This window comes from Lacerta agilis, chromosome 8 (genome assembly GCF_009819535.1).
Source record: "Lacerta agilis isolate rLacAgi1 chromosome 8, rLacAgi1.pri, whole genome shotgun sequence".
NCBI lineage: Eukaryota > Metazoa > Chordata > Lepidosauria > Squamata > Lacertidae > Lacerta > Lacerta agilis.
Window position 1 is genome coordinate 31,574,866 of NC_046319.1, and position 27,825 is coordinate 31,602,690.

The following is a 27,825-nucleotide window of genomic DNA, read 5'->3' on the forward strand; positions in this document are numbered from 1 at the left end:
AAGGCGGGAAGTAAGTTTAACGCTCATTAACAACTTTGAACATGACCGGAACTATAAAATAAAGGCGGATTAATCTCATAAGTGAACCACACTATTCATTCATGCTTTCACTTTCGCTTTTGTGCGTAGTTATACCAAAAGTAGATCTCGAAAATCTCACAAAATAACCAAATAAATGTGAATCCATGGCGGATCCGTGAAACGTATTCCGACAATCGGGGTGTGTGCAACAATACTTTTATAAAATTATAAATATAACAAGGCAACTTCCTGTGTTCCTGTACCACTTGCTTCTTTATACATCTGCCTGGAATTTGTGGTCATTGAGGGACACCAACCCTCTCTGAGACGACAATATGTGAAATAATTATGAGATCTAAGACCAACATACAAAATAAGGGTGACATCCAATTGCAGCCTTCTGCTTGAGGAATGAGGCTTATGTTTCCTCTTCCCTGCCTACACCTCCCCTGTACACCCTCCAAATATGTTTTGGGAGACCCCCTGGAGTAGATGGGGGCTATCATATTGCATGAGCTGAAGTCCACTTGTGCCACATTCAATGTCTCTCTAAAACTTTGGATCACAAAAGCCTTGCAATAATTCCATATCCACTTCATTGAGGAGACAAGCCAGAGAAAACATAGGGAAAGTTTTATGCAATGCTATCACATTTTCACCTGTGGAAACCAGCCTGCTTGAAAGGTTGATTGGATACACCACCCATTTTTTGTAAGATCAGAAACTTGCTCCCATTCAACCTGGGCGAACTATGTTACACCCATCAAACTTTGTGTAAACTCACTCAGGCTGGCAAGTGAAATCTGGCATTACTTCTTTTCTTTTTTCTTTTTTCTTAGAAAGGCACTGTGAGATGCTTCACAGCTCAAAGACGTCTGCTTTTCTGGCCAGACTATTCCAGTTCTGATGGCAAGCCTCCCAGACCAATTAGAAGATTGCAGGTGCACCAACTTTATTATCAACAGTTTCATTGTGTACTCACAACACTATACAGGGGAATATCTTGGAGTAAGTCCTTTTAGAAATACGGCCTTGCTGTCTAAGTCTGTGAAAAGAAGGTTAGGTCTCTCACACTGGTTGGCCACGAATTCCAAATTGAACCTCACGTATTTAAGGGTCTGGTGACTTCTGTTTCAGTGTATCTGAAGAAGTGTGCATGCACACGAAAGCTCATACCAAGAACAAACTTAGTTGGTCTCTAAGGTGCTACTGGAAGGAATATTTAATTTTATTTTGTTCTCACGTAAAAAGACATTGTATACCTCTGAATACCAAACATGGTGGAGGAACTCTAGTGAAATGCCATAATCGTCTGGCCTTGCTGGTGGACCTCTAGAGGAGGAATGGCTGGGAAGATGCAGGAGTCAGCCTAGGAATTCTCCCATGGGAAATGCTGAGCCTGGATCTGATTCCGCCTGTAGGTGGTTGCACAGAGGTGATCATGAAACAGGATCCAGCAGGATCAAGCCCTCCTACTCTCTGCAGGGAAGCAGAAGGGGATGCAGCATCTCTCCCCCCCCACCCTCGTCCAAGCAATATGTTTTAATTAGGGCTTTTAAAAACGCTAATTAAACATTACCCCCCACCTAGCTCAAATTGATTTGGGGCAAAATTGCAAGTTGGGTCTTGCCTGGGTTGGACTGTTGGGGGGTGGGGCTGTGTGAGGTAACTCTTCCCACACAAAAGAAGGTAAGGATGAAAGAGATGGTGAGCAGGTAAGGGAAAGGTCATGACCTTCCAGCACAAGCAGAATATTCCTGGAGCAGCACCAGAGGTTAATAAGACCTGAGATTATGGAGCAAGGTGAGTGTTTCACACAAGCAGATTTATGTAGGCATTATAGAAGGGGAAGTTTTGTTGACCATCTCTGGTACACAGTCATCTTTTCCTTTACCCTGAAGTCACTGGGAGTACAATGAAACACTTAAATGAAAGCAGCAATAAAGCTGACAGTTTTATTTAGAACATAATAAACCGTACAAAACATCTGAGCTGAAATGCAAGAGCACTCCCAGTACCCTGATGAAGGTTTTCTGTACGAAACACAGCAAAATGGGTTGATTTTTAAAAAGCCCCCCCCCCAAACCAAAGTCTTCAAATGTGTTCATGTTAGTTAAGGTAATACACTCCTGCTGTGTTTGATTTCCTTAACTTCTTTGCTTTAACTTGTTGCAGGTGAAACAGGTGCAAAAGAGAAAGTGGGATTCAAGCCCTTGATGGCATGCTCAGTGGGACATCTGAGGTGCGCACAGATGTGCAAGTGTGAGAGGAGGTCAGATCTGTCACTTTCAGTTACATAGAATTGTAGAGTTTGGAGGGAACAACAAGATCTAGTCCAACCCCCTGAAATGCAGGAACCGCAGTTGAAGAATCCCTGACAGATGGCCATCCAATCTCTGTTTAAAGCCTCCAGTGAGAGGTACTCCACCACCTTCCGAGATAGTCCCTTCTACTGTCAAGCAGCTCTTACCACCAGAAAGTTCTTCCTAATGTTGAATTGAATGGCTCAGGTCCTTCCTGAGCCATTTCTCCTGCAGTAGAAAACAAGCTTGCTCTATTTTCCATGTGACAGCTCCCAGTTGGCAGTTCTCTCCTGTTTTGCCCCATCCCTATCCAAACACAGAGTATAAGGGACTAGCCTGATTCCTTTCCTTATGTAATGATTTGGTGGTGCCACATGAACAAACAGATCAATATTGTCCTTTTACGCAATCCCAGTTGGTAACGGCTGTTCTATCACAGACACTATTTAATACTGACTTGTAGCAAAAGATTAAAAATGAGAATAACAGGCGTGGAAGGATCAATCTTTCTCCCACAGTCATGTTTGGCTCCATTGCCACTTAACGAGCATTAAACTAACTACATTATCATAGCTAACGATTCAGCGGGACCAATCATGGCGTTCCTGTAATGCCTTCAGCTGTTTCTTCAGAGCTACTAACGAAAGAGTGCTTTTGAGTTGACGACAACGTGATTGGTGAATGTCAGGCTGGGAGAATACTTGACAGCTCAGCCAAAACATCTGGGGATGAAATGCGTTTTGTCAATGAGCTAAACCCCTTGTGTTGAGAAAATGTGTTTTCTCTCCCTCCACACCCTCCCCCCTTAACTCTGATCCAGTCTATCAACAAAATGCTTTTCGTCATAAACATCAAAGCCATTCCATCTGCAAATTTCTTCCTTCCTTCCTTTTAAAAAAGAATTCTTTAATCTATTCTGTTGACAAAAAAATTCTGTCAACTGCCTCGAACCATTGTATTAACAAATTTCATTTTGTCAATCATGATTTATTCTTCTGGCAAAATGGCTGCTGTAATATCTTGGCTCATTCTGTGGAAAGAATGCACAATTCAAAGCCTTGGTTTAATGTAGGATGCTTCTTTTTAGGGGCAAGTGGGAAGGGAGAGTCAAAAGCGAGGGAGGGAGGAGAAAGTTGTGCCAGAGTTGTTAATTCAGTGCATGTAGCCCATGTACCGGTATGTGTTTTTAAATAAATCCATTCTAATTCAATATTTCCCCCCACCCTGCTGAACAATGCAAGACTAGATGGAGGAAGGAATTTGCATTGGTAATAAAGCTGTATTTCTCTCTCTCCCTCCCTCCCTCCCCTCTCTCCACACACACACACACACAGAGAGAGAGAGAGAGAGAGAGAGAGAGAGAGAGAGAGAGAGAGAGAGAGAGATCTATATATCTCTACAGCACCTTGTCTACTCATCATTGCTATTCAGCATCACAGCAGGCAGGAGCGGATCTCCAAAGGGCATCAATCTGACAGGCTCCTAGGTGTTGATATACTGATATTCCATGTAATTTCATTGCTCATAATGAATTCATATCTGAAAGCGAACTGGATGTCACATTGATGCTGATAACGTTCGGTGTTCATTTAGTATTAACTAATATGCCACCATTGCACAGACTTCGCAGCAAACCTGCTTCTCAAATAAAACCTTGTGAAAAACAAAGTATCATTTAGGAATTAAAGCTGGCATGGGGTTTGGGGTTTGGGTAGAGAAGCGTGCTTGAGAAAACCAGGCTCCTGTAACATGTAACGAGGGAGAAGCTGTTCACAAGGCAAAAAGTTCAGCCTGGCAAGTCTCTAAATGGGAGAGACATGATGAACTGGAGTAAGCACTCAATTAGGGACCAAGGTAGAAGCACTGTTGGATGTCTAGCTTGTTCTTCTGTATCTGATCTTTGTTTCACAAATATTTACTGTTTATTTACTTACCAGTTCATTTGCTCAAATTCTATTCCCTCCTGCCCCCCACCAGAAGGAGCCCAGGGTAGTACTTTCTGCCAGGGAGTGGGGTATATATATATATTTTGCATCCAACAACATCTGGAAAGCCAAAGGTTCCTCAGTCATCTTTGTGCAGAGTGGGCAATGAAGGAGCCCCATGCTTATTAGCAGAATGGGCCTATAGGTTCCTTTTTACAGGATTTATTTATTTATTGCATTTCTATCCTACCCCTTTCCTCTGAGGAGCTCAAGGCAGCATATGTGGTTACCTCCTTCCTCATTCATTCCCTACAAAAAACCCTGTGAGGTGGGGTAAGCTGAGAGGCAGTGACTGGCCCCAGGACACCAAGGGAACCCCGGTCTTTCAGGTCCCAGGCCGCCATGCTAACCACTACACCATTTTGGCTTTCTGGTGGGTATAGAAGATGTATGGAAAATGTGTGCTGTGGTGCTGCAGTTTGCTCCTCCCTCGTTACATGTCAAAGCCAGCTTGAATGCAGCTCCACATCAAAGTATCTGGTGTAGAATTGCTTCTGGGCAATCTCTTTCCATGCATGAATGTAGGGTCGGTGCAGCCGTTAAGCAGAATTACGCCATGGCCTCAGGTGCAAAAGTGATGTAACTTTTCCTAATTATAATGCTCACACTTCTGTGCCATTTTTAATGTTCCTTTCATGCTGCAGTGTCTGCTGCATTGCGGGGCTGTGGCTTTCTGACCAAGAGACTGGCACATTGCACAAAATTTCATTCCCGCCAGTGGGCGTGGTGTGGCACAACAAGGAATGTTATTGAATTGAACAATGTCACTACTCTCCTGCCCTTTCCGTACTTTCCTGCTTCCGTTCCCACATAATTCACCTATGAAAATAGCAGGAGAGAACTGTATGCCATTGTGCCGCCCCAAATTTTGTCACTGTACCCCCTAGACTTTCCAGTTTAAGGGGGCTGAAAAAGGATTTTCTATTCTGCAATCAAGCAACACAGAAATGAGCACCAGACATGCACTATATTCCATTAGTTTTCCAGAAATGGCTTTTGTGTCGTGTGAAAGCTCAAATAGAATGTGGAAATGATCAGTTTGGGAAACAACAGGGAAATTGAATAAACTGTCATGCGAATGCAGCCGGTATATAAATGTTAATTGGTAATAGCAATTACAGCACATAGGCAGGGAAGCAACATGTTGTTTGTCATCTCAGACAAATAACATGAGCCATTATTTCCATTAACTTATACAATGTGTCCACTCTATAATCTCCTATCCCAACTTAGCACGGACCTATCTGGAAAGTGGGGTGGGTAGGAAATGGAGTCGAGTCCTTTTTAAAACAAAACAAAACAAAACAAAACAAAACAAAACAAAACAAAACAAAACAAAACAAAACAAAACAAAACAAAACAAAACAAAACAAAACAAAACAAAACAAAACCCCTTCCATTTAGTTTATCTATCACAGCAAGTTTCTGCATTTTCATTGCTTTTGCAAGGTGAGATCCTCCCCACCTTTTAAAGCAGTTGCTAGGACAACATAATCAGTTTTGTGTACTGGAGCTGGTACAGGTTGCCTCCATTAGCCTTCAGAAACTCTCGCCAAAATAATCAATAGTGACTGTATTGAATATCTTGTAATTTTTTAAAAAATTACATCTACAGTGAAAAACCATTTTATTTTCAGGGTATGTGTTTGCAATCAGCATGGTTCAATATTGATTTTTATTTAGCTATGCAGTTTTCTGATATCTACTCAAGCTTGGATATTAACCTGGTATTCCTGCAGAAAACTAGGCAAGGCTGTCACAGAATCAATGCAAGCAACATCTTTCTTTCTTTCTTTCTTTCTTTCTTTCTTTCTTTCTTTCTTTCTAGAGCGACTTCTCATTAAAAGAAAACAAAATGCTAATTTGGGGAGAATCCAAAAACAGTGATGAGATGAGAAAACCAGTTTAGCCGTATGTCAGGAGGTACTCACATGGCAGATTCCCAGCAAACTGGAAGAGGTTGGGCAGGGCAGCCCCACTGGAGAAGGATGGCTTTTCTACCAGTCAAAGGATAAAGGCATGGTGGGCAGCACATTTAGAAAAGGATTCTAAGCAGGGAGGGAGTGTTACATCTCTGAATACTACCTGCTGGGAATCGTAGGTGGTGCGCTCATGCCCTGCTTAGAGGTTTCCCCACAGGCCTCTGATCACTGTGAGGACAGAATGCTGAACTAGATGGGCCATTGGCCTGATCCAGCAAAAAATTCACCTGCAAAAAAGTGTGCCTTTATCACAACTGCATACAAGAATGCATTTATTAGGATATATTTGCACTAAAACGCTGGCAAATTCTCACAAGGATTTAGAAAACATATTGCAAAAGGCAGAAATGTGGAGAACTCTGTTGAGGATTGGAAAAGGGAAAACAGAGACCCCAAATTGAAAGATTTGTTTCTCTCTGCTTAGCTTGTGCCACTTCTTCACCACACTATTGAAATGCAAGAGAATAGTCATCCACAAGCATTCTACAGACTGGTAGATGCTACATGCCAATCCTCGCCACCTTCCAACTTGTTGATGATCAACTTTTGAAGCAGAGAACTTTTACTTACATTTAGCTGAATGAGAGTGGAATGCTCAGCATGTTTGGGGACCCTGCATTGTCCATTTCAGTTTTCACCAGTTTGTTTCTCATTTTTCCATTCAGTGCTGTTCTCCACACTTCCACATCAGTTGGCAGTTTTGTTTTTAATCCCCATGAAAATTCAGCAGCAAAATTCTCATAATATGAACATTTTTTGTATATTTCCCCCCCTCACACACACAGTTTTGCAACACAGATTCCCCTAATACGATGTCTTTTAGCATGTTACTTTCACTAATATATACCTTCTATGTACACTTAACCCTCATAATTTGTACACATTGTATGGTTAGAAAATGGAACTGCAAGATTCTGAGAAGTGCAAATTTCTAAGGATGGATTTTTTTGGGGTTCACATATTGTTTTAGAAAATGCAAATGAGGCAGGTTAGCCAAGATCTAAAGATTCATGCACCACAGCTTTCCCATCTCCTTTGCATAGCAGTCCCTTGTTCCACTTCTAAGAGTCAGCAAAACTTCTAGCATGGCATGTAATGCAATTTAGAAGTGGAGAGTCAGTAATCCACCCATTCTTTCCACTTGCATGAAGGACTTTTTGGATCCTGTCCCTTGACCGTTATGATCAAAAATATGTAATCTGCATTGTGGGGCATCGGTATGTTTGCTACCAACTGCAACAGCAGTACTATACCTAAGCATTTTTAAAAGAAAACATTTTTGAGTTGGCGTTCCGTTGAGAGTGCCAAATCTGGCATGAAATTGAATCCAATTCAGGTTCATCATGAATTGCAAAGGAAGGTATACCCACTAAAGTCCTATCAATTTTGTTATGGACTTGCAGGGATGGCCATCTTGAAAGCCCAAAAGTAACAAATCTGTCTGTGACTGAGTGGTCATGTATGCCCCAGTGAGCAGACTTTAAAGAGAAGACCCAAAAGCCAGTGGCGATCAGATATACTCCATTAGAAAATCATTCAATTTCCCTTCATGGTCTGAAGATTTTGTATCTTAGGGGGGCTTTGCTCCCCAGTCAATAGCTGTGTTCCTGATAAAGTAAGGGCCTTGGTTTCATAGCTGAAAGATTCTGCAAGTCATATCTTTAACTGCCAAATACTACTTGCTCGTGAAGAATGACTGATACCTCCAATGAGGGAACCAAAGAATGCATGGAAAGATTTATTTTCAAATGCAAGATCTTCTAGGAGCTATGGGGTATACAAACATGCTACAAAGGCCAGAAAAAAGACACACATTCATGCATTGCTCCTTAACATTCCAGTGAAATCTTTTATGCCCAAGAGTTTCATTTCCTTATGGGTATCCATTACTCCAGCCACTAGCCTCTGGCCCCACCACCACTGGCATGTTGCAGCCACTGAGGATTGGCTCCTAGAGTTACTAAGGAGAAGGCATACAGAAAGTACACTGAAGAGGAGTTGTTTTGTATGCTCCAAAGCTAGGCATTTAGGAATGCTGAAAACACAAGGCACTTCAGTTTCGGGACAATGGCGTGCAAGTTCTGTTATGTACAGTGGAACTGCAAGGAAAAGACAAGTTAAGTCATTCCCAAATAATGTATCAGAGCACTCTAAAGAATTTGTCCATGTACGTGCACAGAAAATAATAGGTTTCACTGAAAGGAAACACGTGGAGATCTGCAATAATCGTTGCAATGTGTTCCTAATTATTATTATTATTGTATATTGATAAGGTTATTGTATATTCTCAGAAGGGGGCAAGGCTGTGAGAGGGAGTGGCTGTGAGGATGCAGGGATGTGAGTATGTAAAATTTGCCAATACACAACTGCTCATTGGACACCTTCAAGAAGACACTGGATGATCTAGTTTTGGATTCCCTGCTGTGACATGTCTCTGGCATAGAGGCAGCTTGTATTACAAGATCAGCCCTTGGAGTATTACATGAGCAGAGGAGTTGCTTTGCTTTGTCTTACGTTTGGCCATGCAGGGATACAACCATTCATTTCATATGTATTTGTGCCTGCCATTTTACTTACCTTCTCCCCTGCTTTATTGTGTACCAGGGCTGACCCACGAGGCAAGATGAGGCGACTACCTTAGATAGCAGGATCCACAGGGGCAGCAGATCCCGATGTAGATCTTTATCCCCCCCCCTTGTACCAGATGTAGCTCTTCACTCACCCCCGTTCTTCCTTGGCGGGGAGTGGGACGCCATTTTGTGGTTCACCTCAGGTACCAAAATTAGGGCTGCCATAAAGTTAGGGCTTTCCTGGACATTACCAGGATTCCAAAGGTGGAATTGACATGGGTGGGGTGGGGGATTTTCAAAAGGCAGCACTTTGTCCTGGATCTTAGACACGTCAACCGAAAAGTTGCATTTGGGGTTTGTCTAAAAAAAAAGCCGAACAACTTTGGGGTGTTCTGGTTTTTACTTTTTGAAATATGGCAACCCTTGGGTCGGCCCTGTTATGCACATTTTGCTATATAGCACCAAGCTTCGTTCAAACATACTATTACCATGCCGAGCCAGAGTGGTAATTTCTGAGAGGGTGGTAAGACATCCCTCATAAGATTTGTTCCCTTACTTCTCCGATTGAAATAAGGGATGATAAATTGCCAGTTTCTTCTCTGAGCAAATGTCTCATTGGGTACAGCACATTTACTCTTAATAAAGACAATGCTCAATTTCTTTAAGCTTCTCTGATAGAAATACTATGCTCCACTGCACACCCAGTCCTGATGGGCCGTTGGCATTAAGATACTCTATGTACTGCAGCGGAGCTCGTGATACAATCTCAATTTCCCCTCTGCTTTTCCTAGGCCATGAATTACTTCACTTGATACTTCTCCTTTTGCCGTGTGATTCTTTGCTCTAAAAGCAGTGGAAACGTTTGGTGAAAACCTCAGATACTGTTCTCTGGGTTTCATCCTTAATACTCTGTATAATCACATTTTCATTGCTGTAAAGATGGTCCCTGCACTGTAATTCCAAACCTCAAGGCTACTACTTACAGTGATCCTCCTCAGTTAGTGAGAAAATACAAACATCTGCGGTTGGCAAGATGGATGCATCCTTTGCTGTTGATTCTGAATCTTCTTTTTCTTTTTCTTTTTTAAAAAACCCCCAAATATTTCTTATCCTTTTTAGGGATAGTTGCTGGTGAGCTTCAGGTACAGATTCCTCCACCCTGCCCTCTAAAGAATGCCTGCAAAACAAATTCCCCAGGTGACCCTGCCTGGATCTTACCCAAATAAACTCTGTGACAAAGGTGTACTGATGCAAACTGCATTATAAACACTCCTTGATTCTGCTGATGGCAGTGGAACCACTCTGGGATAAACACTAGCATTAACTCCAAATGTCTCCAAAGAATTGTGAAAGTATTTCATCAAAAGATCTATCTCCGGGCTTCTAAGGCTGTGCACTGACCCCTGGGCAGAAGGCCGGGTGTGATGGATAACCCTTCACCATATCTTTATCATTCCCATCTAACCATTTACAGACGGGGTGGGGTGGGGAGGAGAAATTAAAAGGTTGATACTTGTTAAAGGCTGCCACTTTTGTCATTTCAAGGTCTCTCAGCACTGATGGAGATGGCAAAATATAATACACTGAATATTATATGTGCATATATACTATAAATGTGCGTGTGTGTGTGATATCTATGCTCCCCCCACAATCTATCTAAAAATATGATGCTACATTATATTATATTAAAAAATCACTTTCTACTTTTCTGTGGAAGAGTGGAATAAACATGAGAAAGAGAGAGGGGGGGCGGGGGGATTTGCAGCATTCAAATTGTCCTCAAACTGCCCTGCAGCCCACAAAACCTGCAGGCTGGCAGCAGATGTAGCCACAGTGCAGTTGCATCCATTTCAAGTCAATGGAGCAAACTGGAACTTTAGTGGATGCATTCTGTTGTGGTGGTCACAATACCAGTTTCTGCTAGCCATATGCATCCACCATAGCCCTTTCAAGAACAAATTAAGAGCTCACTGGACCAGGCCAATAGCCTATCTAGTCCAATATCCTGTTCTCACAGTAGCTAAACAGATGCCTATGGGAAGCCCACAAGCAGAACCTGAGCACAACAACACTCTCCCCTCTTGTGATTCCCAGCAACTGGCATTCAATGCCATACTGCCTCCAATATAGCCACTGTGGCTAGTAGTCATGGATGCCAACTCCCTGGGGCCCTGGGTGCCCAGGAACCCACAAAATTCCCCATGAAGGGGCCAGACACCTACCAATTTTGGTGCCAGGGCAATGCACATTGCATGGCACCCACAGTCTCAGGCCCCATGGTTGCGGGGCCAAGTTGGCACTCCTGCTAGTATTCACTAACAGCTTTATCCTCCATAAATTTGTCTAATCCTCTTTTAGAGCCATCCAAATTGGTGGCCATCACTACCTCTTGTGGGAGCAAATTCCAGAGTTTAACTAGGCACTGTGTGAAGGTGTACTTTCTTCCCCACGTAGGGGAAGGCTGGAGTTCAGTGATTACACACACACATATATATACCTCAGGAAGTAACAGCTCATCCCAAATGTTTCCGAAACTTTAGGAGAGACAGGAAAAGGCTTCAGGGAAATATGGTCACAGTCTGTTCATCTTTATTGTTTCAACAGGCTTTATTTGCAGAACAAAAGCCTAACAACTGTTGTTCTTTGTAGATTTCTCACTGAAGGATTGGTCCCTCAAAACAATCTTGTCATTTATAAGCTGTGGGATGGTCACAGACAACAAAATCCTGCCGTCTCTGCAGAATGATAATAACAAAGGCTACATCTGGCATAGTCTTACATTTATTCCAGAATTAACTACCTAAATTACTTCTAGGCAACTTATTGCAGACTGTAATTTATAGGTAAGCAAGAAGCATCAACATTTGTAATTGAGATGGTGCCTGTAATCCCAAATACATCACACTAGGTAATTGTCAGTTTTCTGTTGCTGAATTGATAGCATTATGTGGTGGCAAGTGGCTTACCCAGATAAAATGAAGAGATGCCTTTTATCATTTCTGGTTGTGGATATTTCTCCCACCCCACACTTCATCTCACTGTATGTTTCCAGTTTTATGAAGCTACATACATCCCCTTTTTGAATCTTAAGGGAGAGGTTTGCTTCTTGAGTGGTCAGCTACTGACTATGTCTCAACAGTATGAGGAACCACAGGAAGGTACGGATTCAAACGTGTTTGTATGCAGTTTTTTTACGAATACACACCTTTTTGCAATGGATTTTTCAGAATGTAATGCATTTTTGTATGTTATTTTCACTAATATACCCTCCCGCCCCAGTATATGCATTTTTGTAAAGATTCTCTGGTTGGTGAACTGCACCACAAAATTCAGATATGTGTGAATTTTGAAGGATGGCAGTTCTTCTGTTCTCACGTTGTTTTAGAACATGTGAATTTGAAAGATCAGGCTTTAAAAGCAGTCAGATTTGTCTCCTGTCCCTACTGCTACCTGACGCTTTTATAGCTGATAGACACCTGTATTGGACTACAGACCTACTGCATGTAAAATGCATGCTCTGCCACTCAGCTGAGAGCTGGCCATGTTTCAAATATGTCCTCTTCCAAAGCTGACTCACACTTGTTTCTTCATCACTTATCAATGGGCCATCAAGAGGTGACTTGCATGTGTGAATGTTCCATCACAGATGACTTACCGCAGAAAGAGTATGGGATCATAAGAACAGCCTGCAGACAGAGGCGAAGCAACCTGCTCCGGTACCTGGAGCGACATCCGTCCCAGGGGGCGTGATGCACGTCCCGGTGTGTGTGTGTGTGCCACTGATCAGGGGTCGGCATTTTGTCACCCTCCCTTTGGAATGGCACCCGGGGCGCACCATCCCTTGCCCCCACCTCGGAATGCCCCTGCCTGCAGACTCGGGCCAATGGCCTATCTAGTCCCAGCATCCTGTTCTCACAATGGCTGACCAGATTCCTGTGGGAAACCCACAAGCAGGACCTGAGCACAAAAGCCCTCTCCCTTCCTGTGGTTTCCAGCAACTGGGATTCAGAAGCATGACTGACTCCATCTGTGGAGGCAGAGCATAAATTCATATTGCCTCATATCAGCTGAAATTCAATGTCCCCCCCCCCCACTGGAGCCCATAGACGCATTCACTCTCAGTCATCTTGAAGGGTGGAGAAATTTAAACCAACCCTCAGTGAGAATAGTGCAGGAAGGAAGGATTAAGAATCCAAACTCTTTTTGTGAATGCTCCTTTAAGAGAAATAGCACCTTTGTGTTCTCTCAGTCAGCAAGGCAGTTGGATTTGCTCATATTCTTCATGTGCTGAAGCAAGTTTTTGAACCGCAATTATGCATTCACTGTCAAGCAGATCACATTTCTTGCAGGCTTTTTTTCTTTAACTTAGCAAAAGTTTTTTTTAAAAAAATATTCAAATATTGTGAAAGGAATGTGGCGGCAATCAAGGTGAAAAACCTCACACTCTGCTTTCATAAGTCACAGTGACACACATGCTCTTTTTGCTATCCAGATAATGTTACCGTATCACTTCATTACCCAATGGCACATTTGTAATAGTAGTCTTGGGGTTTCCCTCCCCCCACTTTGCATGCTTATTATTTCTGCTTAACAAAGGGAAACTTTGCATTTCACGAAGTTTCCCCATAATGAGAGAGTCAACATAAAGGACACATTGTGTTTGGGCTCTGGTCTGCTTCACTTATCAAATTCTCTCTGTGTTCCAGATAATTTTAACAAATGCGCCAGTGTGTAACATGGAAAGAATTAAGCCTGCCTAATGCCTTTGACCCAGATATTGAGTTCCTATTGATAACAATGACAGTTCCATATGTGAAAGAAGCAAAAGAATATTAATAGATGGCAGCATTTGCCAGTCTTATTAGATGAGCCTAGGCTATGCTGGGTTTTGCAGCAGTGGATTCAAATCTAAGCTTAACGGAGCAATTCTATGTAAAAAGAATCTGGTGTAAACAAGCCGGTGTGAGCTACATATGCTAGCATAGAGTTACATCAGACCCAAACCCTTTTCAACAGTGGGGCTGCTCCTCTAAAATAGTGGTTTATGCTGGGCTGCAAGGGTATGAGACCAAGCAGAATGACCTTGGGATCCAACTAAAGCTCCTTCTCTCTGGTCCTGGTCCTGCCACACCCCTGGAAAAGCCCTTTCAGAGGTCTTGCACCAGCCTTGGCTCTGCCAGCTGGATGCTTTACCCATAGTTGAGATTCCTGCATTGTTGGGGGTTGGACCCTCAGGGCCCCTTCCAACTCTAAAATTCTGTGATTCTATTATTCTAAAGCTGACATATCTTTGGCTGAGCCAGGGTTGGGGACTGAACTCTGGCTGAGCCCAACCTTGCTGGGAATCAGCCGGCTGAGCCAGAGAACCACTGCATCCTAAACTGCTCATCCCAGCCCATCTTGCTGTAGGATTGCTCCCCAAGTCTCTGTGATTGCTGGAGGAGCCTTGTTAGAGTGTCTTTTTCATTCCTCTGCCTCACTTGTTCATCTCTAAATAGGCACTGGAATTACTGGCAGCCTTGTTTGTCTATTGGGATAGCTTTGTGAATCAACATCATAATTTGATTGTCAACAAAACATTGACATTGTATTTGGGTAGGGGACATCAGCTTTTGTTTATAGGCAGAGAAATGTACTGCCACGGAGGCTTCTAGAATTAGCACACAAACACCTACACAGTGTGTCTCCCGCCTAATGCCTATGACCCTTTAAACAATCAGTATCAACATCTTGGTTCAAGGGAAGCCTGTCCCTGTTGGGAGAGCGCTCCAGGGTATCTGCAGCCCCCAGATCTCTGAGCATCCTCCGATGAGCATAGCTCTGGAAAAGGCATCCCCTTCTTCTCTAGGGCGCTCCAGCGACATAAACCAACTTGATTTATGCACACTAGCCTTCTCTCTTGACACAGCAAAAAGAAAGAGGCATCGTAGTTCTAAACTACTATTTATTTACAGAATATTTACAGACAACAGCATTATGGCGTCTGTTCTCTCCAGCTCTGAGAACCAACAGGACAGTGTAAAAGTGAAAATACAGTTTCACAGACTCACACCGGAAGAGAAATAAGACAGTCTTCCTTTCTCAGGCTCCACTCAAAACAGGCGTGTGAAATATACCAATCATAGAATCAGCATTGGGGAGCTTGAAATCCTAACATCCCTTCTATTCACACAGTGCATGCCCTCCAAGTGAGGCAAATGGGACACAACCTAGACGGGGGACCCACTCCCTCTCATTCAGGCCCTGCCCCACACCATCCTGCTGATGGGCCCTTATACACCTTCCCCCACTACTTAGCCGCTTCAAGGGCCATGGTGATTTGGCTTTCCAGCTGACATACTTCCGGAAGCTGAAGCCTCTTCTGAAAAGTGGAAGAGGACTGGGAGGCACACAGGCACAAGCTGAGAGTGTGTCTTTTGGCCCTGGCCCACACTCTGGCGTGAGCCACCCGACTTGTGCCAGAGCGTGAGACCAAAAAATGTGTGTCACTGTCTCTGGCACGACCAGAGCACAGGAGCCAAATTTGGATATTTGGGAATGGAATCGGAAGCTGCGAGGTTTCTTTAATTCTGGCATGTCCTGATTAAAATGGGGGCAGTAAGATAATGGCCAGATAGCTCTTCACACGAGCCTTTTCTGTTGTTGTGGATCATGGCCCTTCTTCTGCACCAACAGCTTCTCCTTTCCCTAATGGCTCCTCCCTACGCTAGACAGAATTCAACACAAAAGTATAGCATGACTCAGACATCACAATTGCTCATGAAGGATGATAAGGCTGCCGTGCGAAGTGAAAAGCCTGTATAAAATTATCTGTTGGAAATAATAATTCTGACACTGACATTTGCCCTTTAGATATATAGATATAAATAAAGGGTAAATTAATCACACTGGCTCAGTCAGTTTTGAGATTGCAGAGGCTTTAGTGGTACTGCTGCTGCTGCTGCTAGGAAAGTTTTGCTCCTAGGAGATGCTGGCGATAAGGGATTTAATTGGAAAAGTGTAATAAAGAATTAAATGTTCATGGATCCTTTCTCCCACCCCCCACCCCCTTTCTCTTTTTGGCAAAAATACAAATGGTATATGAGATTCTTTGTCGGAGGAAGCTGAGGTGAACAGCCTGTTATTATTCCTTTTGAATACCATATCATCTCTCCCTCTCTTTCTATTTTTTGGGGGCTATTGTTAATAAAAATTATGCTTGGATTCCTGCCCGAGAAATAATTTTAAAATAAATAGCTTCTTTGCAGATATTACTGAGATTGTGGGCCCAACTTGCTTCTGTTTCACAGGAGGTAGATAATGGGAAGGAAGGCACACTTAAAGCTCATTTTTTATATGGTAGTTATATGTCTTACAATGCCTGAATGATGTTTGCAAAAAAAGAAAGAAAGAAAGAAAGAAAGAAAGAAAGAAAGAAAGAAAGAAAGAAAGAGTCGCTGACCACTTACAACTCCTGGGATTGATATTCTCTTAGATGCTGACAAAGATACACCTATCTAGATAATGCAACTGATATAACACACACACACACACACACACACACACACACACACACACACACACCATAGAGTGCATTCAGCTGTGTCTCATGAATAACTGTGGAAGATTCATAAGGAACCGTAGCTTTCAGAACTGACTTCCACCTAAAATTACAAAAGAGAGGAAGAACTGAATAGCTTTAATCCATGGGTGGAGGAGGAAGATGGGGTCTGTGTCTTTAACCCATTAACTGCTAAAAGAACCAGACATCCTAAAAAGCTGTGGACAGAACATCTAACGGAGCAATCCTATGGAAGGCTCCTATGGAAGGATTAATCCATGGTAAAGATACCACCACTCCATCTGCCACACACATCCTGGCTCAGCCAGCTGAGTTGAGCCTGGTTGATCATAAAGCTGTGAAAAAGGCATGTTCTGGGGGCATGGAATGGGCAGGGCTGAGGCAGGAACCTAAGCCTGTTCAGCTCAGTCAGGTGAATTGGCAACCTGATGTAAATTAAGCCAGAGGAGTCACTCAAATGCGATTTTAAAGGCTTGTCTTCCATCATGCCAGATTCAGGCTTGATCAGCCAGCAGTAGTCTTGTTCCTGAACAGAGTTTGGATCTGATACATTTTATGCTGGCTTAATTTATGGCACCTTGCTTTAGGCCAGTTTCTCGTGTAAAGGATTGCTCCCTCAGGCTCAGAAATTAATAGGAAGCCAGCACTGCTGAGCCAAACAGACCTTGCTCAATGCTATCAGGAGGCAAGAAGGGAGGGTAACTTGCCAACATATTTCATCTTTTCTTACCGTCTCATAAATTGATCAGCAAAACAGTTAGCATTGTGAATCACAGAAGAGTAATTGTCAAAGAAAATTATTATCAGACTTCTATTTTTAAATCAAATAAAGACTTTATTTTCAATCAAATAAAGTTTTTATTTTCTTATGTATTCATTACCCCTCTTGCTATCTTTCAATTAGGAGCTAATGAGTCTAGCTGGGAAAGAAGGGGCTCTCTAGTGACAGACCTTAAGGCAAATCTTCCTAGCCAGGCACAGGACACACAGACATAGGCAGTGCATGCAGGAATCCTTTTCCAATTGATTTCCCTCTGTGAGTTGTTATTCATGGCCGGCCCTACCATTAGGGTGTGGTGGCAGCCTCAGGCAGCAGATTCTGAAGGGTTTGAAGTGTGGATGAACTAGTCCTCGAGTACCATGGATGTGAGGCAGACCATACGGAGACAGACTGGTGTAAAAAGTAATTGAATGCTAAGAAAAGTTTCATGAATCAAAGAAAATCAATTATCAATTAAGGAAGAATGAGCCTGGACTTTTAAAAAACAGAAATAAAGCCTAGGTGTGCTTTTAAATTTTAAAGAATCTTCCTCTCTTTCTCTGCCATTTTTCAGTTCAGAAAGCAGGAGCAAACTGATTGAGCTGAGATAATAAAATTATCTCAACCAGCAGGCCTTAAAATATATGCTGTTTTGGAGAGCAAGGCCAAAATACGCCTCCCTTTCATAGACCCAATCATGCACTCTGTGTAGGCCAATAAGGGTGGCCAGTTGATCATCAGGTTGTATAAAGCACTATGCACAGGGGATCAGATGATCATTAGAATTTGTGAAGCCCAGCACACAGCTGATTAGCCAACAGCTGGTACCTGCAGGCTCCTTTTTGGTCAAGCCACAACATTCCCTGCCTCACACCCAACACCACATGTGGTGTCTTCCTGTACATTACTACAGGGTATTCCATTTCCCAGCAGATATTTGTTTGGCCTTCGCAGTAGGAATCTTTACATGTGAATTGAAAATGGTTGTTGTTGTTGTTGTTGTTGTTGTTGTTACCCAGTGTTTTGGATCACACTGAGTTTTGGTCATTTGGTTAGGGAAACAACATGTGAACCGAAACACAGGTATTTTTTTTATGAAATTTGCACTTCTCCAAGTTTTGCTCTCCAACTGAATAGTGTACACACACATCTGTATATTAGAGGACAGCTTGTCTAAAAAGCCATATATTAGTGAGAATAAGACATAAGATACATAATATCAGGGGAAATTGCTTGCAAAAATATGTATATCAGGCAAAAACTGCACATAAAAACTGCCTCGGCCCCGTATACCTGAAGGAGTGTCTCCACCCCCATCGTACAACCTGGATACAGAGGTCCAGCATCGAGGGCCTTCTGGTGGTTATCTCGCTGTGAGAAGCCAAGGTGCAGGGAACCAGGCAGAGGGCCTTCTCGGTAGTGGCGCCCACCCTGTGGAACACCCTCCCATCAGATGTCAAAGAAATTAACAACTATCTGACGTTTAGAAGACATCTGAAGGCAGCCCTGTTTAGGGAAGTTTTTAATGACTGATGTTTTAATGTATTTTTAATCTTTTGTTGGAAGCCACCCAGAGTGGCTGGGGAAACCCAGACAGAGGGGTGGGGTATGTATGTATGTATGTATAAATAAATAAGTAAAATTTATATTAGGATTTTTTTTAAGAACCTCAGAACATAAAAACATAAGAAGAGCCCTGCTGGATCAGGCCAATGGCCCATCTAGTCCAGCATCCTGTTCTCACAGTGGCCATCCACATGCCTGTGGGAAACTCACAAGAAAGATGAGCACCCTCCTCTCCTGTAGTATCCAGCAACTGATATTCAGAAGTGTTGCTGTCCCCAACTGTGGAGGCAGAGCATAGCCATCATGGCTAGTAGCCGTTGATAGCTCTCTCCAGCATGAATTAGTCAATTTCTCATAAAGTCATCTATGTGTGTGGCCATCACTGCCTCCTAGTTCCATAATTTAACTATGCACTGGATGAAAGGGATTCCTTTTATCTGCCCTGAATCTTCCATCAGGCTAAATGGAAGTGTGTAGTAGGCCCAGTGAGGATCATCACTTGGGGAGATGGGGCATGGCTTGGGGAGAGTTCTGAGGGCCAGATAAAGAGGCCTGGAGGGCCACATCCAACCTTTGGTTCTCCACCATTGCCCTACACATACTCATTGAAAGTACGAAGCAGTTAAACAACTGCAAGGTGATGCTAACTAGATCCAGGAAGCTCTTTCCCATGTCACTTCCTGTTTCCCATTCTCGCAGCCTGCTACCTCTCCCAGCAAGCAATGTTTCTTGTTGATTCTAAAAGCACTTCTGTATCTAACAGCACCGCAGGCGACTAGCTTAAAATGCCGAATGCACAAACCAGTGCGTAGCACAATCGGTGGAATCTGTCAATGTTAAACAAGCTGGCATTCCTGTCCTGCAAAAGCCCTTCTGACTCAACGGTGCATATTTCAAGGCTGATTTCCATGTCAATTGCATTTTTTTGCTTGCTATGTCCTTCTGGCAAAACAATACATTGAATCCATTCATTCATTTGCATCCTGTGAGTGCATTCCTTTTGTTGACGCCTTTCATCCGAGCTCTACCTTTCATCCCACCTCTTTCCCTTCAACACAGAAGTACTTGTTGCCGTCTTGTCTTCCTGTGATCTGTGGAACGTTTTAATATTCAGCAAACATACTTGCGGGGGCTTTGCTCCACTGATCACACTTTCACCTGAATACAGCTAGCTTTAATATAAACATTTGTTTAATATTCTGCACATTTTTTTGGAGTCTATTTTATCACATCAATGGGTTACTAGAAGTCATTTAATTTTAATAGGATCTGATTGGGCATAAAAGAAGCTACTTTTTCATTAAAATTTGCTTTAATATACATATGTATTATAAAACTAATAAATGTGACTGATTTGAAAGAAATTGTATGGACAAAAATCTACATCTGGGCATTTCATCAAGGTGGTATGTGTGTGTGTATTCATGGACCATGGCTTTGGGTTTAAAATAAGAAAAAGATTAGGGTGCCGAAATGCCATCTGCACAAGCTGGATTATAGGCAACCTTTAAAAAGTGTTTAATTATCTGGCATTGTTGGGAATAAAATAGTCTATTTTTTTATTAAAGCCACAAGGAAGCAAAATAAAAACACAAGCATAGAAACAAGCCATTGAGTAGCTACTTAAGTAGAATAAACATAAAGGGGGTGAGGAGGAGAGAGAAAATATCTCCCAGCTGGAAGAGACAGCATAATATGATTTCACCCTGACTTTCATAAGAGTTTTAGCTTTCATCTCATCCCAGAAGTACTTGTTTCTGTCTCATCTTTCTTATGATCTGTGGAAGGTTTTATTCTCTGGCAATAAATTTGCTCTACTGGGAGGACAGGTGGAAAGGGCAAAATTTTAATTGACAAAACTGCAGAGGAAGGGTTAATTTTCCCCTCCCCTAGAACTGGGAGTGTGATCAAGTTCAGCCTTCCCCCCAAGGTTGCTATATACATGCGAGTTCTGGCTTATGAACATGTCCGTTAGGTGAGTATTCGCATAATAAGCCAATGATTTACTTTTACATAATGAACTGAAGATTTACACTGACTGCTGTGGGGAAATTTCTAATGCATTCCTGACCTCGGAATCTGTGGTTCACATAGCAAGGTTTGGGCACTAATTCCTTGTATTCAAATAAACGAAATTTCACACAGCAAGTGTTCATAAAGTGGGAGCTATGTGCGTATTTGTAATCTTCTATATATGGAGCTCATACCGTGGCTACATCTAGGAATATGAGGCATGATAGCATCTTGCAAGGCAGGGAAAACAAACTTTTCTAGCGTCATAGAATTACGGGAAATGACCCCAAGGAACATTTAGTCCAACCCCCCAGCAATACAGGAATCTTAATTAAAGAATCTGTGACAGAAAGCCATTCAACCTCTGCTTAAAAACCTCCAATGAAGGAAAGTCCACCACCTTCTGAGGTAGCTCATTCCATGGTCAAACAGCTCTTACCACCAGAAAATTCTCCCTAATGTTAAATTGGAATCTCTTTTCTTATAATTTGAATCCCTTGGTTTGGGTCCTACCCCTAGCAACAGCTGAAAACAACCTTGCTCCATCGTCCATGTGACAAGCTTTTAGATAGTTGAAGATGGCTGACTAGAATATTTTAAAACTGTGCTGATTTTAGTCAAATTTGACCCAACAGTTCCTGAGATCAAGAACCATGTTTTCATTTAAGTTTGGATACAGTTGCATGCCATTTTGTACCAAGATGGCAAACTGTGCTTTTCAAAATGTTTTGGGTTTTTTTTTTAGAATTCCCAAGCTATTCTGGGCACGAGGCTGCTAGTAAATAATAAAACAGAGCAGTGAATTTATTAATAATATTTATGTAACCTGCAAAGGTTGATCTAAAGCAGGGTGCAGATCAGCATATGCCAATTTGAAGTAGATTGGCAAGGATTTCCGACTCACAAATTCTTAACGATGGCAACAAGAATGTGATGCCTCCCTTTATACTGTTGCCATCAAGTAAAAGGGAGTAACCAAGAGTGGATTTTGTGTGCTGCAGGATGGGTGAGTTCAGGTACTCAAAACGAGCTTCTAAGTGTATTCTTCAATTTTATGTAGTGGTGGCTGGTCCCCATTGCAACTGGCTGGGAAGAAGGCATGGAGTCCGACAGTAGGTGGCAGCAGAGCCAATGACAGGCAAAGCCAAGGAATTCTACTTATTCTCCTTCCTGTTGAGTTCTACAAGGGCAACACTGAGACTAAGGATAAGACTGAGTGGATAGCTAGGGTTGCTACCTTCTGAAATGGATGCCTGTAAGGAGGTGGGGGGGGGGGGTTGGCTGAGAGCAGACTGAGGTTGGTGAGACAACAGGGTCCCATTTGCCCCAATGGACCAACCCCCACTGTTTCTAAGCACATTCCGTTTGAACCTGTCTGCAGTTGGTGGATCTCGGGTTATAAAAAAAGAAAGAAAAAGGGGATCTGCCCATACTCAAGCTAGAGTGATTCACCCCCCCCCCTTACCTCAGCTCAACAGGAACAAATGAGAAACCCATCAGATTCATAAAACAAACAAGACAGAATGGATTTTCCATTCATTACTCATTAGTTTGAATTCCCATTTGTTTTTATAACTAAAACAAATGACATGAAAGGGGCTCATTAATTTTAAAAAATGAATTCACACCCCTAGGAACCTGTCTTGTGGTGCATTGCTTGAGCTCGGTTCCTTCTGGGTTTCAGCACAGCTGCACTGGCTTGACGGATTTCCACCTGTCTGCATCTCACACACTTTCAGTTCACTTCAGTTTTTGGGAACCCTGAACAGTCCATGCATTTCTTTTGATGGTGACAGTGGTGGTGATGATTTCAGTTTACCGTATATATTGCCTATTTTCAAAAGATCCCAGGGCGATGTGCCACGTTTAAAACACATTGCAGAGCACCAATAATAAAAACAGAATAAAACAGAATAAAAAGCATAGCAACAGATAGCACAATAATAAAGTGATCGTAATAACAAAAGCCCCCTCCCTCAAGCATCAACAGGCCATAGATTATTTAATAGCCAACGGCCTGGGTAAAGAGGAATGCTTTTGCCTGGTGTCTAAAGACATATAATGGTGATGCCAGGCAAGCCTCTCTGGGGAGAGCACTCCACAGTTGGGGAGCCACCACAGAAAAGGCCTGTTCTCTTGTTGCTACCCTCTGAAACTCTCTGGGAGAGGAGACATAGAGAAGGGGCTCAGATGACAAGCATAGGGTCTGGGTCAGTTTGTATGAGGAGATTGATGCTGATCCCTGAAAACCAAGCCTTGTGGAATAGTGTGGACAGTTACACCTAGCCCAAAAAAAGAGAACTTCCATCATCCAAAATGGCAAACATTTACATAAAGAGATGCATGCAAATCAATGCAAATTTAGAAATGATTGCTGTAATTTAAGCAGAAGTGCAGTACATCTCACTGGCGTGGGGAAGATCCCAGGTGACTTGCTGATTCTGCTGCTGTTGATAGGTACCTTCAGCTCTCATTTTAATGGGTCTTTAACCTTAAGCCAGACCAGGCAGCCTTCAGATAATGGACTGTCCTCTTGCAGCCCTTCAGGACAGAGCACTGGCCACTACTGAGTCGCGACCTGATCTAAGGTGGGTCACAAGAGGAGCACGACCAAAATAAACGGTGAAGAAATGAGTCCCAAAATGCATGTTTGGGTTAAAAAGCAAGTCCTCAGTCTGAAAAGGTTGAAGATACCTGAAGTAGAGGACGGTCCTCGGTAAAGTAGAAGGCCACCCTGTGGGGCTATCTGGGTGGCTTCATGAGATGTTTGGTTCACTCTGCAAACTTTTTGTGTAGTCAAATATAAGCGTGAATAGAATGACATTCATTTCCTGGCTGGTAACACAGTCTCCAGCACAAACCAGCCAAGGGCAGGCACATTGTCATTTTCCGATCAAAAAATAGTTGCCAAGGACTGCACTGCAAGCTTTCTGCATGAATCCAGACACTCCTGATTGCAGACTCAGCCCCATATATGGATTATTTCCATTGAAAGCTTTCTTTAATCAGAAATATGCTACATTCATCTTCTGTTATCAAAATCAAATAGAATAGCCTATGTCATTTAACTATGGCAACCTGGATCCATTTGTTCATGCTATTATAGAATCATAGATTTGTAGAGTTGGAAGGGACCCAGAGGGTCATCTAGTCAAACCCCCTGCCATGCAGGAATCGCAGCTAGATGATACATGGCAGATGGCCATCCAACCTCTGCTTTAAAAGCTTCAAGAAAGGAGAGTCCACCACCTCGCGTGGGACCTTTTTTGTCTGTGGGCTTGTTTGAAAAGCTTGCCAGCAGACATACATAGTATCCTTGAACTGGGTACATTTCCTTTGCAGTTTATATTGAGTGTTATTTATGACAGACAGTGTGGTGCAGTGGTTAGAGTGTCAAACTAGGATTTGGGAGACCAAGGTTCAAATCCCCACTCAGCCCTGAAGCTCACTCACTCTCAGCGTAACCCGTGTCACAGGGTTTCTGGGAGAATAAAACGGGGAGGGGAACGATGTATGCCACCTCAAGCTGCTTGGAGAAAAATGTGGGATAGAAATAAATAAAATAAAATAAAATAAAATAAAATAAAATAAAATAAATAAAAAAAAATATTTACATCACATCACGTCTTATATTGTTTTTATATTAAGTATTCTGTATTGCATACATTTATATGTATATGACAATTACATATTTATATTAGAATTAAATATATTTCTATGACATTGCCCTTCTAAACTAATTGTGATAATCTTTCATTTGTTCTTTACTTGTTGATTTTTTTGCTCTTTATTCAAGTTATATCCCACCCATCCTACTGAAGGAGCCTAGTCACTGCCAGTGGGGGGGGGCACAGGAGTGATTGTCCTGGATGCAAATTTGTTAGGGGTGCAAAATTCCAACACTTGGTGCTGTCTCAGTGCAGCTGCCTGTTTCCATCACTGGGCTCTATGGAGAAAACAGCTTCTCCATGCGAACCAGGAAGTGACTTCCCCAAATAATGGAACCACTCTTCTTTTCTCATCTCTGTGGCGGCAGTCTCCTGGGTGATGCAGATGCCATTAGTGTATGCCTACTCCATTCATTTCCCTCCCTCCTACCCCCCTTCCATGTGGCCTCAGGCACTGGCAACCCACACTACACCACTGGCCACAGCAATGATAAAACAGTTAAAAAAATCATCTTAAATCAGTTTGAACACATTCTTAAAAACCAATTTATGAGCATCTAATCCATCTCTAAAGCAGGGATGGCTGATAACCCTGTTGGAGGCAGTGATGCTTCTGAATATCACTTGCTGGAAAATGCAGGTGGAGAGACTGCTTGGGGGCTTCCCATAGGTATCTGGTTGGCCACTTTAAGAACAGGCTGGTGGACTAAATGGATATCTGACTTGATCCAGCAGGCTATTATGGTCCACGGTCGACACCTGATTGGAAACCCCCCCGTGCTAAAGTGGCTGTTTCAAACATGCAAATCTCCATCCATATGTGGCACGTCCCAAATCCACTCTGAGTGGAGAAGGGCCCTTTTAATATATATCCTTTAGAAGCTTACTTTCCTAATTAATTCACTTAGCTGTTTCTTTCCGTATGTGTGGCACTTGGAGAACGCGTTACTGATTTTCACCCGAGACGAAAGCCCTGGCTGCTTTCCACAGAGTATTAGAGCTAATTCTGATGGAGGAAGCCACATTGAGTGTAATCTGATTGTTTTCTCAATTTGACACAGTGCCGATACGATTCTGGTTCTTAAACTTGGCCTCCCAGGTCTATGTAGCACTTCATAATATGCAACCCTCATATAAATTGATCACTTATTATGCGTCTGATGCAATGCAAATAAGAAAAGAAAAGAAAAATACAGCATTCCATTTTCAGGCAGAGAGTGAAATTTGCTTCTGTGTAAATGCTATTGAAATGAATGGGAATTACTATGGTATGGACGCTATTTATTTCAGTAGCACTGGGAAAGGGAAGAAGAAGAAGAAGAAGAAGAAGAAGAAGAAGAAGAAGAAGAAGAAGAAGAAGAAGAGTAGTTTGGATTTGATATCCCGCTTTATCACTACCCGAAGGAGTCTCAAAGCGGCTAACATTCTCCTTTCCCTTCTTCCCCCACAACAAACACTATGTGAGGTGAGTGAGAGACTTCAAAGAAGTGTGACTAGCCCAAGGTCACCCAGCAGCTGCATGTGGAGGAGCGGAGACACGAACCCGGTTCACCAGATTACGAGTCTACCACTCTTAACCACTACACCACACTGGCTCTCCTGGTGGATTCCTCCTGGATCTGTTAATACAGCCAAGAGGAACCTGTGGCCCTGCAGATGTTGCTAAACTTCAATCAACCCCAGCTAGAATGGCCAATGGCTAGGGATGATGGGAGTTGTAGTTCAGCAACATCTGGAAGTCCAAAGGTCCCCCAGGCCTATGTTAGTACTACTGGCACTCCAAGATTCACTGGCCCAACATAAATATTTCTCCTGGTTATGTACAGCTGACAAATTAAAAGCAGTTACTTTCAGTTAGGCCAGGCTTCCTCAAACTCGGCCTTCCAGATGTTTTTGGCCTACAACTCCCATGATCCCTAGCTAGCAGAACCAGTGGTCAGGGATGATGGGAATTGTAGTCTCAAAACATCTGGACAGCCAAGTCTGAGGAAGCCTGAGTTAGGCTTCTCAGAGGAATCCACCTTATGATAAGTGGAAGCTTTCCTGTTGGGAATTACAGGTACAGACATTAAAAAGCAAGATGTCAAACTTTTCCAATATGCTGTAACTGCGGTGAGAATTTTAATTGCACAAAAATGGAAACAAGAAGAATCACTGACAAAGGAAGAATGGACAGTGAAATTAATGGAGTATGCGGAATTGGATAAAATGATGGGAAGAATCTAAGAACAGTGGGACCAGAAGTTCATCAAAGATTGGACCAAATTTGCAGATTATTTGAAAGACAATTGCACTCAATTGAACACATTTGTAGGATTGCAAGAAGCTTTGTAAGTTCAGAAAGAGGAATGTCATTGTAGTATGGAATTTTAGTGATAAGTTTATATGTGATAATTTTAAGCAGTGATTGATTTGTGAAGTATAGATATTAGTGATGGATGTCAGGATATCACAAGGAGGGTTTGATGGAAGTCACAGCCTTAAAAAGCCAAAATGTTAAGATTTGAAAAGATAATGTGATGGATTTTATTATTGTATTGTTATAAAACCAATAAAACATGATGCGGCAAAAAAGAGAAAAAAGAAGACAAGTGGTAGCTTCCAACTCAGCATTGACTGATATTGGCTCTCCAGGGATCTTTCCTAGCCCTATCAGGAGATCCTAAAGATAGAATCTATAACACTTGGCTTGCAAATCTTGCCCTCTGCTGCTGTGCTAGGGGCTCTGTTTTTGCAATCCTTCTCCTCATGCACATTTGACATTGCAGTGCTTTTGAGATGCCCATTTGCTGTACAGTGTGGTACCTTTGGTTACAAACTTAATTTGCTCCGGAAGTCCGTTCTTAACCTGAAACTGTTCTTAGCCTGAGGTACCACTTTAGCTAATGGGGCCTACCACTGCCGCACTGCCACCGCCGCACCGCCACTGCGCGTTTTCTGTTCTCATCCTGAGGTAAAGTTCTTAACCTGAGGTTTAGAGGAGTCAGTAACCGGAGGTGTTTGTAACCCGAGGAACCACTGTACTTCCAAAAAGAAGGCAGTTCTGCAAGCACAAAAGATTGTGGTGCACCGGCAGCTGGATTTGGTCCAAACTTTCATTGGCCAAAATGTCAAATTTTGTGGTGCGAACCTTCCATGGAGCTCTCCACACAGGCACGCAGGCGCTGCTATGCCAAGGCCGCTGTTGAAGGGCCGGAAAGGAATTTCCCTGCATTGGCAAGTTTCGCCTTTCCTGTAGCAATTTAGTCATCCTCCTAAATGGGGGGCATGGGGCTGTGACTCCATGCCCCCAGTGTGGTGGTGATAACAGGGTTCCCCATCAAAGGGGTATTGGGGGAGGCATTGTCCATACGCCGAGAGGTTGTCATTGCTCTCCCCCACCAGTGGTGGCAAAAC

General features: G+C 42.7%; 1 long non-coding RNA gene across 1 annotated transcript; it reads left to right on the plus strand.

The window, feature by feature from the left end:
* Positions 1-867: 867 nt before the first annotated feature.
* Positions 868-9,824, plus strand: LOC117050914. The gene is made up of 3 exons (XR_004427138.1): positions 868-962; positions 2,197-2,293; positions 9,653-9,824. It is a non-coding gene; the product is annotated as an uncharacterized LOC117050914 (long non-coding RNA).
* The last annotated feature ends 18,001 nt before the right edge of the window (positions 9,825-27,825 follow it).